Source organism: Anguilla anguilla, chromosome 1 (assembly GCF_013347855.1).
Source record: "Anguilla anguilla isolate fAngAng1 chromosome 1, fAngAng1.pri, whole genome shotgun sequence".
NCBI classification, from domain to species: domain Eukaryota; kingdom Metazoa; phylum Chordata; class Actinopteri; order Anguilliformes; family Anguillidae; genus Anguilla; species Anguilla anguilla.
Window position 1 is genome coordinate 12,808,491 of NC_049201.1, and position 17,750 is coordinate 12,826,240.

Consider the following 17,750-nt stretch of genomic DNA (forward strand, 5'->3'; position numbering starts at 1 on the left):
AGCAAGGAGTTTCCACTGGTGGTGCTTAAAGGCAGCTGAAAAATTCCAACTCGCTACATCTAGCATGTACTGTAGGTTTCTGCAGCTCCAAACACAGAATCACTAAGCCTTTAAAAGTACTTGTTAGCTCCAAAACATGAGAGGTTCAGGGTAACCAAGACAGATTCATGGCATCAGGCATTTGTTTATACCATCAGAGGGTGGCATCCAGGGTATCAAATAAATAGCAAGAGAATGTGCTGTAGTGAACTTATTGGATATGAGCATGGGATAACAACACAAAACCTAAAGTAAAGAGACACAGACAGGACTGCTGGGTGGTTTGTCTCGTTAAAGCGCTTGCTCTCAGCGTAGCAACGTGCCCCGTGCTCTGATATCAAACCTTAACCGAGCTCTTGTTGAGTGCGCCTAGTAACGCCACAGGACAGATTTTAATTGGTCTGAGCATCAGCCAGGGAGGGAGGGATTTTATCAGCAGGGACGTCCCCATATCCCAGTCCAGACTGACAGCGCACTTCAGAGAAGATACATGCCATCTGGGCCTTTTCTGCATTTAAAAAAATGTTTCGGGGACAGGAGTCATTGGTCAGGCCTACTAATATGATTGGCTGGGAGGAAAAGGAAAAAATAGAAGATACAAATAGTTTTGTTTTCTTTAAAGACACACAATGTAACTGCACGCGTATCCAGCCTGTGCCACATCACCTCGAAGAGCTCAGTGAAATGAAACACTGCGTACTGTATTCTATTTGCCTTTATTTGACGGAGGCAACCTACACTACACAAATAACTTGCATTACTCAGGTCAGTCTACAAGTGTGCATGAGGAGCACACTTATGCTCATGCAGACCACAGCTGCCTGGCCTTGCCTTAAAATAACTACAACACCCACGCTGCTCTGCGAATGACCTTCTTCACCCACTACTGAGGTTTCACAAGTTATACTTATGTCTGTTGTGACTTCCTACAGTCTGGCACAAACCAACTCTTCAAATGAGGTTCAGAATGCTTCTATTCTTTTCTTCTATTCACCAATGCAAATACACTATATGACCAAAGGTATCTGGAGAGCCACTCCTTAGTCTGGGGCTGTTTTTCCTGGTGTGGGCTAGGCCGCTTAATTCCAGTGAAGGCACATCTTAATGCTACTGCATGCAATTACATTCTAGACAATTCTGTATTCCCAAACAGTCTGGGAAAGGCCCTTCCCTGTTTCAGCATGACGATGCCCCTGGGCACACAGTTTTGACAACAAAGGTGTGGAAAAGCTTCACAGGCCAGCACAGAGTCCTGACCTCAGCCCCATCCAACACCTTTGGGGTCAGTTGGAAAGCCAACTGTGAGCCAGGCCTAATGGCCCAATCAGTGCCTGGCCTCACTAATGGCTGAATGTAAGCAAATCCCTGCAGCAATACTCCAACAACTAGTATAAAGCCTTCCCAGAAGAGCTGAGGTTGTTATAGTAGCAAAGGGTGGACCAACTCCATACTAATGGCCATAAATTTGGATGTCAGGTGTCCACATACTTCTGGCTATGTAGTGTATCTGCAGTAGGGGAAACAAGTGTGTGTGTGTGTGTGTGTGTGTGGTTTAGTAGTGAGTGCATGGCATTTTCCTCTCTATTGATTCACAAGAGTTCAAACCTCCCAGTACTGGTGGCCATTATTATTCCTGCTTTGCTTAAACAATGGGAACAATATTACACTGATAGCCTCCTTATCAGACGGGATTGATTTTGTTATCTTATCAAACCCCGCTTTAGCTCCTGCTCCCCTCTGAAAAGTAAGAGCTCAGAAAGCTTCCCCTGTGTGAGGCTCGCTGGTGGCACAGAGCAGAGCTGACCGCTCCAGCGCAAGTTCAAGTCTCGCTGGGTCCTTTGTGGGCTAGCGATGGGCAGCACCAGAGACGTAATCGGCCACGTCCCCACAGGAGAGGCGGTTCGCGGGTTGGAGGTTGTTCAAACCCTCTCATTGCGCTCCGGTGACTTCTACTGGCAGTGTGGCTCAGGTGCGAAAATGGCGCCCTCCCCCAAGCGTCCTACTTTGCGTATTTGCAACCACAACAAACCAAATTTAAAAAAAAAACATAGATGGCTTTGTTAGCATCGGAGGAGGCTAATGCTAACCGTGCTAGTCCAGGAATGCAGTGGATATCATGGACGGGAAGTCTTCCTACTACGACTGGGAATGGGGGTTAAAGAAAACTGGGAGGTTTATTTTTCCATTTTCCCCTGGGTCGCGCCTCATGCCGTTTCCCCGATGCTGGCGGACAGAGCTGCACAAGCCGGTGGCCTGCGAACCCCGCCCTGCCCCGCCCCTAAAACAGGACTTTAAGGCTTGAGTAGCGCAGCGCCGTGAAGCCCACAGATACATGTGATTTCTGTGTAGTCGGTAATTCGCGACAGTGTAGAACATCCCAGGGGAAATATAAATGTTTCTAGAAGCATCTCTGGAGGACCAGACAGGGAATTCTACATGAAGAGATGGAGCAGACGACTGAGATCTTTTTCAATCATTCACCAGTGGCAGTCTGTTAACTTTACTGCTAAATTGATTTATCTATAACTCAGTGGTGATAAAATTAGTAGTGCATATATGCCAGCGCTTTGATGAAATTATTTGAGGTCATCGCTCTTTGACGTCCTCCAATTATTGAGCTGCTCAATGGAGTATTTCATTCAGTCACTTTGAGGCAAAACCAGCTGACTGTTTCTCAAGAAGCTGGAAGCTCAAAAAGACTTTGGACGATTTTCTTTTACCAGACTGTAATTGGCGGGCAACAGAATGACAACTGTATCGATGCATAAAATTTATCTGCTGCACAATTTCTGTGTAAGAGTTATGACTTGGGAGAGAGCCAATGAAATTCAGAAAGGATCCCCACTGTATGAAATGTTTATACTAAAATAGAATACATTAAACAAAGATACCCCATAAACTGTCTGCCTGGTATGAAACATTATTTTTCTCTCAGCCCGGTAAGGGAGATATAGAGCACATTTTGCCCTGAAAAAGAGATTAAATGAGAAATATGCAGCAGCAGTGGCCCAGCTTAGTGGCGGAGTCTCACCGCGGGCCGACGCATGAAATCCCCCGGCGCCATGCCGACGGGAAGCACGCGCATCGCAGACGCCGGGGAGCGCAGGCATCTGACGGAGCACCCCCGGCCCCCCGCTCCGGGTCCCCGCTCCCCTCCCGAATCAGGAGCACCTGCTTCCTCCTGAAGGGACAGGTTGAGTATCCATGTCCTCTAATGAACCGAGCGGCGGGTAGGGAAGGAGAGAAACAAAGTTGCTCTTGAAAATTTAACAAAGTCCTAGAGCTGGATTAAGCCGGCACATCTGTGACAAACCCATAATCACTTCAGTAGAGGTATCTAGTGCCATTTTGAACTTGATTATAAGATCAGGAGCATTGAGAGATGGTAATCATTTAATCCTCTCAGAACCCAGAACAGCTTTTGATTTCTCAAGCACTCCATCATTTCCTATTATAGAACTCATTATAAGAGGGGGTGAAAAAACACGCAGAAAAACAATTTTCCGGAAAATACATTGTATCCGTTTCTCCAGGAAAGCTTTGTTAGGAGAAGAAAAGCATTCCTGCACGGTCACTTCCGCTGGAGGTCAGCAGAACGCTGAGGGACGGCGCTGAACTGATACAGCACGTCCGCGGACCGTCTCTGGAGAGAAACGCGCGTGGGTAAATTTCGGCAGATCCCTCAGAGGCCGGCCCGTAGCCGGACGGCGAATGGGTACCCTTTACGGGGAGAACCCATCTGCTCCGGCATGAGAGGACACGGAGGGGGGGGGCGTGGTGCTGCGGGAAACTCCGATGCCGCCCGACGCCGTGTCGGAGAGACAGATGGAGCGGCAGAGAGATCTCATCTCAGGCTTCGGCGCCACCAGCCGCGAGTCAAACAGGCCGTTTCCACTCCCCCGCGTTAACCGTTTGCTGCCGCCGCCGCCGCCGCGGTTAATGGGGCCGCCGCCGCTTTGACGGGCCCTTGAAACGGGCCCCTAATTGCTCCCGCCGGCCGCTCGGGAGGGCTCCGAGCTCCCGGCGCTGCCCCCGACCTGGAGACCCGAGAGGGGGGGGCCTCTCGAAGCCTGTTGGCCCCCCCGGGAAGGAAGCGGTCGTCTGGGGGCGAGCGCTCGCTAATGCTCCCAGACATGGCTATCAGCCTGTCAGTCAGAGAGAAGACTTAATACAGCGGGGCTGGCCGCGGCTGACCTTCCACAGATCCCCCTCATCAGCGCGACGGCCCGACCGCCCCCCCGCTCGCTCGCCCCCCTGCTCGCTCGCTATCCCCCCCCCCCCGCTCGCTCGCCACCGAGCGGAGCAGGAAGCTCACGCCCCTCCGTTTCAGCGCCGTCGTCAGAGCAGAGGCCCGCGCCTCCTCAAAAGAAACGCGCGGCCCGCAAAATACGAGTTACAGGAAAGGGAACAAGCAGAGCGCTCGACCTCGGCGTTCAGCGAGCGGCATTATGGGAAGCCACCACTGTAAATGTCAACAGCGGCAGATAAACACAATCGGAGGGGCACGCGGGCTGTTTGTTTTCCTTCTGCCGGAGACGGGGTGCTGGTGATTGAAGTGAAACAAACTCTGCTTTTTGTTTACCGTCTCCCAGCAGGAGTGTGCTGGTTCTGCGCGTTTGCTGCGCAAATATTCAGGTGACAGTCGCACGCAAGCAGCAGCCAGGTAAGGGAAAAAAACACGCCTCTCTGTGATGAGAACCGGGGAATACAGTAGCTCCCTCCCCCCACCCATAACCTGGGCCATGCGCTAAACACTCAGAGCATAATGGGCTTGGGGTCTGTGTGTTTGACTGAAACCTGTTTGATGAAACAGGACCTGCTCCACACATGAGGAACCTGTGGACGACACAGGAAATGACTAATTCATCCCTGTCAGCTCCTTTCTGCTCATCGGGGATCTTATTTTGATCTTGCTTTGCAACCCTATAAAAAATGGATTCTGGGAGATGTAGTGCCCTGACAAAGTGCAGGTATAAATTAAAGATGCGATCTCTGGCCCGAGTTTGGCTGGGAGCACCGACAGGCTTTGGGGGAGCGGCAGGAACTCCAAAGTTTCAGTTACCTGTGTAACCAGCTCACGTCCCAATGGACTCTGATTCCTGCATCTTTCTTAGACACATCAGACAACCGACACATCAACACACGTACCACAATACGACAGAACTTAAACTGCTAACAACATATATTTTACCTGCTAACAACACACATTTTACCTGTTAACAACACACATTTTTACTTCATCATTAAGGTAACACACTGCATATAAATAAACGCATGTCCTACTAAATACATGCTTTTGCTTACACTGTGCTGGAGGGTGTCAATATTGTTGATAATAATATGGGGTGCTGATAGCCACTTTTAACCTACCACGAAAGCCAAAGTTCATTGACATTCGGGCAGACCACAGGTCTTGGCAAGATAGAGAAGTTGCAGTATCACTCTCTACCCCCGGGACCATTTTCGCTGTTCCTGGTCCAGTGCATCAGATGCATCCGGTCACAGCAGCCCCTCCCATGTACGATTCAGCTGCAGCGAGGGGGGGGGGGGGGGGTGGTTTCGCTGGCCGCAGAGCCACACAAAGGCCCAGTCATCAGCGCCGTTCGTGGGAGCAGCAGGACGAGATGCTATCTGCGAACATCAGAGGCAGACGGGGCAGTGCCGGAGCGAGGGCCTCTGTGTGACTGAATGAGGCTCTGTGCGGGCCGCGCCGGAGGCCAATCGGCCGGGCGCAGATCTGCGCAGCGACACGCTAATGGTTTGGTACGGCCGGTCCGGGCGCGAGGCTCCGGGGGACCGCGGAGCACCGCCCGCGGTGATTAACGGCAGCCCCGCCGAGCGCCGCGTCGCTGATGTCATGGGACCTCGCGCCCTGCCCCCGCCGCGGGCTCTCGCCCGGGGGGGCGGCGTGCCAGCAGGTCCTCGCTAACAGCAGCTCTGTGGCAGCAGGGCCAGAATGCCACGGTCATGCCACGGGACCCCAACCCTAACCCTAACCCTTTCCTGCCAGATTCTAGCCCCACTGAACATTTATGGGATGAACCGGGATGACGTGAGGCATCGAGGACTCAGAGACCAGAGAGAAAGTACCTGACTGTCCAAGCTCTACACAAATAGAGGGAAACTATCCCACAGGAATGCATTGGTAACCACGTATTGCTTATGTACAGCTTGCCTTGCTGCCAATGGCAGCCCCATACACTATGATCCTGCCATTTTTACAGTTGATCCCCCCGCAAGTCAATCCTGTCAATGGAAAATGTTACTAACAGCACCTGCTTTCATAATGGCACCTGCTATAAATGCGATTCTGTAATATTCCTCACAACAAATTGCCCAATTTGTCGCGGGAATTAAGTGATAACCGGCACATTTTGGTTTGCGGGACCTGTCCTGTCTACACGACACCTCCCCAGGACCGGGCTCGTGATCCGGTCCTTCCGTGGCTCACGAAATCGCGGTCCAGACCGTAATCTCCGACAGCAGACTGGCTCCCCCCTGCCCGTGCCAATCCCCAGGGTTCCGCCGGGCGGGCCGTACGGGAGGAGGCGCGCGTGCCCGCCAGCAGCCCCCTTCTCCTGGCACGCGGGCGGGTCCCGGAAAGGTCCGCGGGCGCCGGCGAAAGCTGGGGAGGAGGGGAGGGGGGGCACACAAGCGACCGCGCTGGAGGCGGCCATGCTGGGAGCAGGGAAAAGACTCTCCGCGGTGACAGCTTGGATGTAATTCCCTTTAATGTCCCTGTGGCTTTAGCCGCATAATGTGGGCGGGCAAAAAAAAAAAAAAAAAAAGAAAAGCTTTGATTATTCCAGAGAAAAGGAAAACACTATAACAGATATCTGAAGGGCCACGCGAGCCCATGAGAGATGTAAAATCCATTGAAAAGTCAATACCATGCATAAATAAAGCGCACTGCACTTAACTCACGGCCCTGATGTGCATTCTGCGACGGTATTAGTAATCCGGAATGCGCTTTAGCAGCCCTCTGCTCTCCCGTCTTACGAGGATAACCATCTATGCGGTTAAATGCATCTGCGTGACGCGCCGATAGAAACGGGAAACTTAATGGCCGGCAGACGGCAGGCGACTCCGTTCTGTTCCGGGTCTTCTTTCACGATTTCGCCGCTTCGAAAGGCGGCGGTGACTCACCGAGCACATTGTGATGAAGACGTGCAGAGCGTACTGGGGCGCGGACTCCGGGGAGGGGGGATGAGGGGACCCCTCAGGGAGCGCGGCCGGGGCGACCCCGGACGGAGGCGGGCGGGATCCCCGTGTCCGTCGGAGCGAGCCGCCGCCGCTGCCTCCCCCCGGCCAGGGCCCGCACGTCGCTGGCGCTCCCCGTCCCCCCCCCCCCTCCCTGAAGCGGGGCGCGCAGACTAACCCTCCGCTGGGATCCCCGTTTTATTATCAGAGCCCAGCAGCTTACCGCTTCCATGGCTTTGCGAGATGGATTAATTACGCCGTTTAATGTGTTTATTTCCCTGTCCACGAGGCAGCGAAAGTCGTGCAGAGGAGAAGCGGGAGGGGTGGGGGGGGTGGGGGGGGTATAGGGGGGCGGAGCTGCTCCCTACAGCTGTCTAAGCGGTTTTAATTGGTACGCTGGGAGACGGTTCAGGGCGGGGCGTTCGTGCCCGGGTGTCCGCCCCTTTCCCGCTCACCCCGCCCACAGTCTCAGCTCCGCCCATTTCCCCATCTTTCCACCTGAAGGCTGCACCTTTTCCCCTCTCCGAAACGCCGGACCCCGCCGATTGCGGCCCGGCAAATACTGATGATGACGCGTAGCGCACCGGTGTTAGTCAGAGAGAAGTGGTTTTTGTCCTCCCGCGATTATCGCTCAACGTGTTCAGTGGCTTCATCCATCACCCTGGCCCCCTGGTCATCTTCCTCACGCTCTGTAAACACTTACTCAAGACGCTTTTTTGGCTGTCACAGAGAAATACATCTTTCACAGTGTAGCTTCACGGAAACAAGACAAAACAGCATGTCTGACGACTGCTCAGGGAGCCACAGATAATCTGCCGAGTGCAGTAATTTAATTTTATATATATATATATATATATATATAAGTGACTCCGGAAATAATAGCCTGAGAAAAACAAATCTCCCTGGAAGATTTTTATTTTACCCAGAAACAGTCCCTTTCCCAAGCACGACTAAGCTCTCTTCAGTCTCAGATAATCCGTTCATAAACAAAACAAAACAAAAAAAACCTCTGTTGCTATTCATGCCATGAAGGGAATTAAACCCCCTCTGAGAAATTTGCTTTAACCCTAGAAGCCCAGGTGCGTGGTCAGTAAGGGTCAAGAAACCTCATCAAAGAACACTCAGTCACATCAACCCGGTTCTTCCCAGCACAATATGGTTTATTCATAACATACCATCAGCGTCTACAGGTTCACGCCGTCCTGAGAATTTTCCAATTTAGTGTTACCATGACCACCTGTATTACCGAGGGAATCACTTCAATTTTACACGGCATTTGCATGTGAAAAAGGTGATGCATTACATGAGAATGCAAAGGCAAAAATGCCACCTGCTCTTTTGTTGTCTACGCCAGATGGGATATTGCCACCATTTCACGAATGTGTGTGAAAATGTGTACTTTACTGCAGCCAATGTAAACGTTTTTAACAGATTGCTCCATGCTTAAAAAAGGAGGCTGCTGTAGCCTCAAGATTTGGCCATCATAAGCCAATGCATCACTCAGACAGGAGACAACCAGCACATAAAATGTATCCTACCCCTGAAAAATCACCCAGAAAACAATCTAATCAAATTCACCAACACAGTTTCACTGGTTGAGCCGCCAGGGTGCACATCTTATTCAAAGACTGGGTTCCACTGACCAACATCCCCCACGGTCCCATATTGGAAACTGACCGCACCGTTGCTGACCCAGGCCGACAGTCCTGTGGGGCGGTCAATAGCCACTCACAGAATTGCCCAGGGCATTGCCGTTTCATATGCAGGAGCGAGCCCTCTAGCTGATTGGCCGCCTGCAGTCTGCCTGCACTGACTGCGCATAAAGAGCACTCTGATGCAATGGCTGCGCAGCTCAGCTGGCGGACTGCAGAGTTTAAAATGCAGCGCATGCTTCTGAGGACAGCGCGCGCCTGTCTGAGCTCTCCCAGACTGAAATATGTTTGAGCGAAGAGACGAGACTATGAATATGGCTGGGTCTTCCTTATTCCGAGGGGAAAAACTGCAATGAAAAGGGTTTAGAATCAATGGTAATGTACCACAAAAAACAAGACTTCTGTAAGCTCTCGGTTCCAACACAACTTTCACAAACTGGTGCAAACTGACATTGAGCAGATTTTATGGGACAGAGAGATGCTACCCGCAACTTTTATGAATACCCCAGAATATGGGGCGGACTATCTAATACCAGGAAGCTAAGTCCGAGCTTAGTGTGGCCCAAGGGGTCAGAGCTTATCCCAATTTATGTGGCATGAAACCGCCTGGCGTAAAAGTGAGCACCCCCTGGACACAGGGCAAGCCCATTCTGAGCCAATCCATCTCTGCTGGGACACGAGAAACAAAAACCAGACCCACTTGCACTAATGCACACTAATGCACAAATGCTTTTTTTTTTTTCCTTCTGAACTCAACAAAAAAATGTTGCATCATTTTTCAAATGAATTGTGAAACAGCGGCTCGATAAAACACACGGTCGCCACATTTTCAGACTCGAGCGCTGAGCAACAACAACGGAGCTCTGCTCTGCCAAAATGCAGCAAAACTTCAGAGAAGTTACCCGAGCAGAATCGAACTTTAAAAAGGAGGGCAAGGCAAAGTTTAAAAAGGCCTGAAATAATAGTCATACAGCGCAGGAGAAAACATTCGGGCAGGGAAAGTGAGTGATGGAAATTGACGTAGCAGGAGTCGAGCAGCAATGCAAAAAAAAAAAAAAAACTTTAACGGCCCCTGCCTTTTAAGACAGGCCCTCCGTGCCCAAGGATGTCTAATAACAAAAACGCTGAAGGGAGGATGGCAGAGCCCATTCCCAGCATCCCCCCTGCTCCCGCTCCTCGTCTGCCGCAGCCAATCAGAGGAGGCCTCCCTGCAGCTGGAGGCAGAGGGACACTTACAGGAGCACTCTGCGCCTTTTCTCCCTCTCGTTTGCTTTTCAGCTAACGAGCTCCTCGAGAAGAGCCGGCGAGGATGGGTTTGATTACTAATTTCGCCAAATCAGGACGGCGGAATCGCGCAGTCAAATTACAGCTGCAAAACGAGGCTCAGAGGAGGGCCTTTCGCACGGTTACCGGCGCTCTCCTCCTCAGGAGGGGCCGATTCGCCGCCGCCGCGCAAACCTTCAGAGGAAAACTCGGCCGGGTAGCTTCAAGGCCGGACTGACCAATCAGCATCCCAGCTGGAAAGATCAATTGAGAGCCACCGCTCTTCAGGGAAAGGCATTCAAGGAAGACTTTTCAAATGGAGAAGCCTGCGAGTAATACAGAGAATTAATGAGACCCGGAGTGCACCGTCGCTAAATGCCACTCATACTTTCCCTTCTCCCCGGACGCGCAAGTCCTCCAAAGTTCTAGTTTCGGTACAGACAGAGATAAACAGGTCTGTGTTCCTTAACGATTTACAATGTTGGAAAGCCCCCAAAAAACCGACTTAAATCCTAATTAAATGACACTGCTGAAGCCAAAAATATCCCCTTGTTTTTTTAGGTACACATTAAAGGCATACACCAACAGAAAATGATTTGTTAAAATGCTAGCTGCTTCACGAAATTATCAGCCAAGTTTTGCTTCCTGTTTTGATCTTGGCATCTCTTTCCCAACGAGCATCATTAAAATGACATAATCACTCAGTGCCAGCATCAACAGCCCCTGATTCAAATTCTTTGCTTCTGCATATTACATGTACCTGTAGAAAATTAGCAGATGCTAATTTCAGACACTTATTCAGAGCAGCTTACAAACGTACGTAAAAAAAAACAACAGGCACAGAGCAGAGACGATATCAGGTCATCAGTGCCAAAACACTAGCGTCTGCTAATCAATTTTGACTAAAGCAACAGGCACACTGACAATGAGACACATTGACTGCAAGTGAAAATTCTGTAATTAAATCTGAGGTCAATGCCAATCTGTGCAGATATTATAATGAATCTGAATGAGCGACTTGTTGAACCATCAACATCAGCATATTATTATCCCAGTGTTTACAGTTAAGCATTTACTTTTACACCATTAAGAATATTAAAGAATACAGATCTGAAGGAACTGTCTGATGTTGCCTCTTTCACTAAGTAATTCAGTTCAGATGCAGAAGGATCATTTAAAAACAAGCCGACAGGATTACTGACTATTTATCCATTACAGGCAGGAATGAAATTTCATACCATATATAATCATTTTTTGTGGTGTCACTAACATATTAAAAGTAATTGAAAATGAATGACCCCATCACTTCAATACTTCAAAGAACACCTTAAGCATCACATAACTTAAGTATCATTAAAGCACTTGTGACCCTCCGAAGACCCATCCACTTCCCCACACCCAAGTGCAAATGTGTGAGGAGCGATTTAAATAGGAACTGCACGCCATGTCGTCTGAAACAGCACAGCCATTGTCCACGGTTACCAAATGCTCTTCTGAAAATGCACCATACCATTTTAAACTTCAAAGCACTTTGCATGCGCAAACATACCCCGACGTGCCTTGACAGTTGCGTTTGTTCCCTGCCAAGGCATTACCGTCTTCATTTACACCAGCCATGAGAGATTCATTTCAGCAAGAAATGACAAACATTCATTTTCACTGAAACAAACGCATGCTCTGAGGCCCAGTATACAGATGAGGCAAGTCTCTCCTTCAAAAAAAAAAAGAAAAGAAAAAACGGAATGCAGAATGCATGGTAAAAAAATGTCAGTCATTTCATTAGCATTTTAATTACACTAACAATGGCCTTTCTCAACAACCAAACCATTTGTTGGCTGACCAAGTGGATGCTTCCTTTACTAGCCTGGCAACACGCAGCAGTTAACAGCATGTAGCCAGCAGCAGCATTTTTTGTCACGGTTGCACATTGTACGGCAGTATAAAAGTGAGGGTGTTAGATTAAAAATTAAAGCGCTACGAATCTGAAACCTGTGTAACTGCGTATAATTTATTTCTCAGAGTTCACATATCTGCACTGCATTGTACCATTTCATCAGTAGAAGGAGGACAGTTCTGTCGGTTGGCCCGTTTTATCCATAGCAACAGTCGTTCCCTGCTCCTTGACAGTTTCTGACTCGGGTTCTTTGAATCCCCTACGAGCACACAGACGCAGCCCTTACCCTGCAACCCCAGAAGCAGCTTCTATTTCAGCAGAGGCGCGCTGCGTTTCGAATATCACCTCGGAACAAAGCTCCCTTACAGGGGGACCGCCAGACGAAGACGGGGAGAGACAGCGAGGCGCGGGAAAGGGCAGGGGCGCGGGGCGGACCGCGCGCGGGGCCGTCCCGCTCGGTCAGCGTCACGGCGTACGCGCGAGGCCCCCGCCGCCAAAGAGGCTGCCGTTCGTCCATCGCCGGCGGCCACATTTGGCTCCAAGGCCGGCGCATTCCGTACTGCTTACTTCTCCCTCTCATCTTGTCGATTTTTGCCCGAGTAAACATCTTTATTCGGCACTGAGAGGAGGAGCAACTGCTTGTAAACGGCGGCGGGGCTAGGCTGACACTGTCTGGAAGACAGGATGCCGTGCCACGATCCTGCCGTGCCTTTCTGTGCAAATGCCCACCCGGGCATCAAGTCACACCCACTGGGAACGCATTTACTTATTAGTTTGTTTCATTTATCATATTTGAAAATGCCTGCTTCCATTCAGACATGGGTGCCCATCGATTAGCGCGTTGCTAAACTCAAAGCTGGAGAGTGCCCGGGACCAGAACGCCTCTGCGTACACATGAGAACTGCTATCAGCACTTTGCATTCATTTCGCATTAAGCTAAACGGAACACACCCAAGGTGCGCGAGGCATATAAATGAAGTTCATTTTCCCCGTGGCCGTCGTTCCCCGAGCGTTCCTCAGCTGTCAAAGCTGTGAGTTGCGAGGTTAAAGGAGGGACGCGTTTTCGCGAGACTCTCAAACTCGCTCCGTCTCCGACGCGTCCCCCGTGTTTTGTCGTCACGGGCAGTCGTCGAGCGTGCTCGAGTCTCCTCCAGTCCGCGGCGGATACCCGAGGCTCGCTCTCTTTGAGCAGGGGAGAGGGATCTCGGTAGATGGAGAGCAATTTCGCTCCTGTCAAGCGCGCACACCTCCGTCTGAAACGCCGCACCGAAGGGCCAAGGAGAACTCCCCTCAACTCGAGCGCTACATTTGTTTTTTCTGGGCGAATGACAATTGGGAATGCCATTCAACGCTAAAAGCCCGTGCACGTGTGATACAAAACACGTACCAGGCATTCGTTCTGACCTTTAAAACATCCGCAGAGGCGCCGAAAAGAATCGGAATTGACAACTCATTCAAACGGTGGACGAGACGGTGCATAAAGAAACATCTGTAATTTACTGGTCACCGGTTAACGGGCGCAATGCAAAAACTGCAGCAACAGGGGAAAAAACGTCATGTTTATATCCCCCATGACACGCAGTGTACATATACTGCACATACACGCACGTGAATGCTCTCCAAAAAAATAAAAGATCTCCAGAACCGCTACGCAGCGAGGGTGGAACGGGAGAGACGCGCTCGTTTTGGACGCCTTTTCCCCGCCGAAGCGGGGCGAATGGCGGCGAGTGATGAAGCCGAAAGCAGGTAACCGCATTTTCCACTTACTATCGTCCGTGTTTATCTCCCGTCCCCTGGAGACGGGCCTGTGTTTCACGCCGGAGGAACAAAGCCCCCCGTCGCTAGACCACCGAAAGAAGCGCTAGGCCTCCGGCAGGCGTATCGGCCCATCTTTATTAGCGGGAAACCCGCGGGTGAGAATCACCTCAGAGGCCCGCCGAGAGCCGCTATCTCCCGCAGACAGCGCGCGATAGCCAACTCCACGACCCTATTTAAAAGGCACTTATACTTTTCGCTTCAAAGAACGCGGACTTCCGTTATGGCTGTCGATGTCCGCGATAGCGGCGGGGGGAAAAAGAAAAAAGAAAAAAGAAAAAAAAAAGTTGGAAATGACTCTTCATTAAAATTCCTCCAAGGGATGTCGAGGTGCAGCGGGGACGGTGTAATTTTCATGGACGGTGCGGACGGCACAAAGATCCAATCAGAATTATACAGTACTAATTTCCTCCTTACAGCGACGGTTAATGGCTCCTCCTGGAATACCTATAGTCCGTGGTGAAGATGAGCTGGATGTACAAAAAAAGTTCCAAGAGGATTCAGGCTTCGCCCAAAACTTGTTTGGAAGCACCCAATCAGTACTGCATGTCAGTGCACCCCCCCCCCCTTCCCCAGATGCAGGTAGAATGTCTTCAGAGTGCCAGTCAGATCCAGTGCCTGCCCATCGTCTTGGTGGTGTGACCGTCAGTTCAGTGTGACCCCCCACGCTGGAGGACAGAGCCGGGCTCCAGAGGAGTGGGCTGCAGCTCGACGGGAGGTGGGAGTGCTCCATCACGCCCCCCCCCCCACCCCTCACCCCCCCTCACCCCACACAGCTGCTGAAAGAACAGCCGCAGGGGACTCCAGGGGAACCCAAAGTGATTACTGAATCACCCTTTCACACCCTGATAAAACTGCCCTCTAATGTACAAAGATTCCAAATTTAAACAATAAATGCAATAAATATATTGTACATTATTATTGTCAACATCATCAGCATCATTATTCTTCTTCTTCTTCTTCTTCTTATTATTATTATTATTATTATTATTATTATTATTATTATTAATATTGTTGCTGTTATTATAATCATTATTAATAAAACAAATTACCGAAAAATAAAGTACTGCTCTTGCTAACGATTTAAATTGGACAGACAAGGCTTCACGTAACAAACATCGCATACAAATTACTTTCAGCAGATGACCTAGATCCATGCGCTACTCAAGAAGTTTTCTTCTGACTTTGGGTTGCACTCCCCCTTTTCACATTGGCTTTAAACGCTGAGGCGGGAGCTCTCAGGGGCGGCCTGCTAAAATCATGAATGGGATGATTCAGCCTCCACGGCGAGCGTCACCCACAGCTGTCAGACGGCCCACGAAGCAGCATTAAAATCAGTTACATGGGCTATGACATCGATCATTAGCCAAATTAAAGGCTTTCACAACATTCCGAGCTCGTAAGAGGAAGAGACGCGTCCTTTCTGCGCGCGCGTACTTGTCACGCGGACGTTTATGTGGACGGCTGCGGTGTAGGGGAGAGAGAAAAAGAGAAAGAGGGAGAAAGAGGGAGAAAGAGAGGGAGAGAGAGAGAGAGAGAGAAGAAAAACAATGTGGCGGAGCTCCATCAACAGCAACACAGGCACCAAGAGCCACATATCACCGGACCATTAGCTGCCTTTTCAGCGGACAGCACATTAAGGATGGAGCTGCTTTATTGTGCTTTCATTAAGCTCATTGTGTCAACAGGGGGGGAAAAAAACGTACTTTAAGGGATTTATGCACTGAGAGCTTCCACAGGCAGGCAGTAAAACTGCAGGGCGGTGATACCTCCTTTCACAAAGCTACAAAGGAAATGTAATTACCTTGATATGGTGGCAAAAGAAAAGGGCAAACTTTCAATATGCAGTAAATGTGCTCACGCTGAGCTCAAGCAAGGCTAATTTGCCACTGATCTGTTCAGGGCTTTTTTTTCCACAAACACAGACTTCCCCTTGTGGAGAAAACTGTCAAACTATTACTCGCAGCGAGCGGCTGGCGACGGTGACTCAGTGATCCTGTGGACCGGGACACTGTCGGATCGGACCTGAACCGTTTTCTTTTCGACCGCAAAGCAGCTGGTTAGAGCGCCAGCCGTTTCCCGAGCAGCAGTAAGCTGGGAAGGGTTTCACAATGGAGGTACTTGCCGGTGTCTCCTTCATAGCTTTAGGGAACAGAGGAAATTTGCATTAATATTCTAGGAGGAGGAAAAAAAAAACTTCATTCTGGTTAACGGAAGAAAAACTCCAAAGGAACTTTAATTTCAGATTGCTAATTAATTCACTTACTCACCGGCCCCCATTTTAACAGATTAAAAGACCTTGGCTGAGAAATTTACAGCAATAACAGTTTTGCAGTAAGTCCGCATGCATTTCCACTAATCTTTTAAAGTGCACTGCATGTAGATATTTAATTATGCTTCACTTTGATAAGGGTGCAGATTTTTGCCTTAATCTTCTAAATGAAATTTTTGTAGCCACATTTGAATCACTATGACTAACACAAAACAAACATAAAATGTCACTACGGTACATTAATCATATTCACAGTTTTCACCATGCTTGAGCTAGTATCTCAGAAAATTACATGCAAAGGATGATGTGACCATTATCATGTTAAGATTAAAAAACACAAAATGGCACACGCTTTCCATAAAACATTTTCAGGCATGCACACGATTGCACAGACAAAGAACAACATTTCCCTTCTTCCTTGCAGTATGTTTCAAATTAAAATGCACGATTGCTGCAGACTACACTGTCAAATTCGCACATAGAAAATGGCTAAATCAGGACTGGAGACAAACGTTAGGTTTTTGAAAGGCAGGCGACAGGCCCGGTTTCTAATTCCTCGTTGACTTGGGGAGAATCTGTATCTCAGGTATTCATGAGAAGGCGATGACAGATAGTTGCTTTAGAAACAGAAGCAACAAAAGAGCAAAGCTACTGCAGGCACCGCTCAAGGTGTGATGGCACCAGCTCTGTGTACCTATCGCCATGGCAACTAGCAGCGGGGAGATCTACGCGTTAACATTCATCCAGAGCGGCGGCACATGTCCATAAATCTCGCGCGCATAATAGGCACCAGCCTTCTGCTAATCGCCCGAAGCCTGCGGGGGGCTTCATTGTTCTGCCATAATTATGACAAAAAGGACGGGACAAGGGTGCTGTTCTTTTTCTTTGCGAGGGATCGAAAAAACACATAGAGAAGGAGGGCTCCGCTCTTTGGAGGAGCGCGGAGCCAGCGTTTGACTCCGGAGCCACGCGCTTCCTCCAGCAGAGTCACCCGGGGCGAGCGTTATTATTTATCACTTTGTTGTGATAATCTATCCTAAACACAGCCCTGGGCTTGCAGATAAACACTGCGCACAACACTGGAGTTTTTTTTAACCCCCCCCCCCCAACACTGTTGATTTATTTCTTTATATTGCTGCTGCTGTTGCTGCTGCTGTTGCTGCTGTTGCTGTTATTGCACTGCATTGGGTGCAGTGGAATGACAGGGGTATGGAGAGTGGGCTGGGCTGGGGGAAGAAAGCAAGATGGCACAGTGGCATCGAGCTAATGACTTTCAGCACTGGCCCTGCAGGTCAGCAGGGGAGCTGAACACAGTGCTGTACTCTTCCTGCTGGAACAAGGTGCTACAAAGGGTAATAATCTCTCTCTCTCTTTATCTGTCTGTCTGTCTCTCTCTTCAGAGGACTGAAACTACACAGCTACTGTAGTTAAAGCTGGAATGTGATCTCTAAAAATGTTCAAAACCACATTAAACTTCCAAGGAGACAAGAATTTGACGGCATGCTAACTTTAATGTGGTCTGAATGCTAACGGGCTCGGCGCAGCTCGTTTTCACGCTGAATTTCAACAGTAGCAGCAGTTTCTGACACACAGTAGCTCCATTTAACAAGGCAAT

At 49.6% G+C, this 17,750-nt stretch overlaps 1 protein-coding gene across 3 annotated transcripts in view; it reads right to left on the reverse strand.

Moving 5' to 3' along the window:
* efcab11 (EF-hand calcium binding domain 11) overlaps window positions 1–17,750 on the reverse strand; it is a 43,486-nt gene that overhangs the window by 13,674 nt on the left and 12,062 nt on the right. The window lies entirely within an intron of this gene.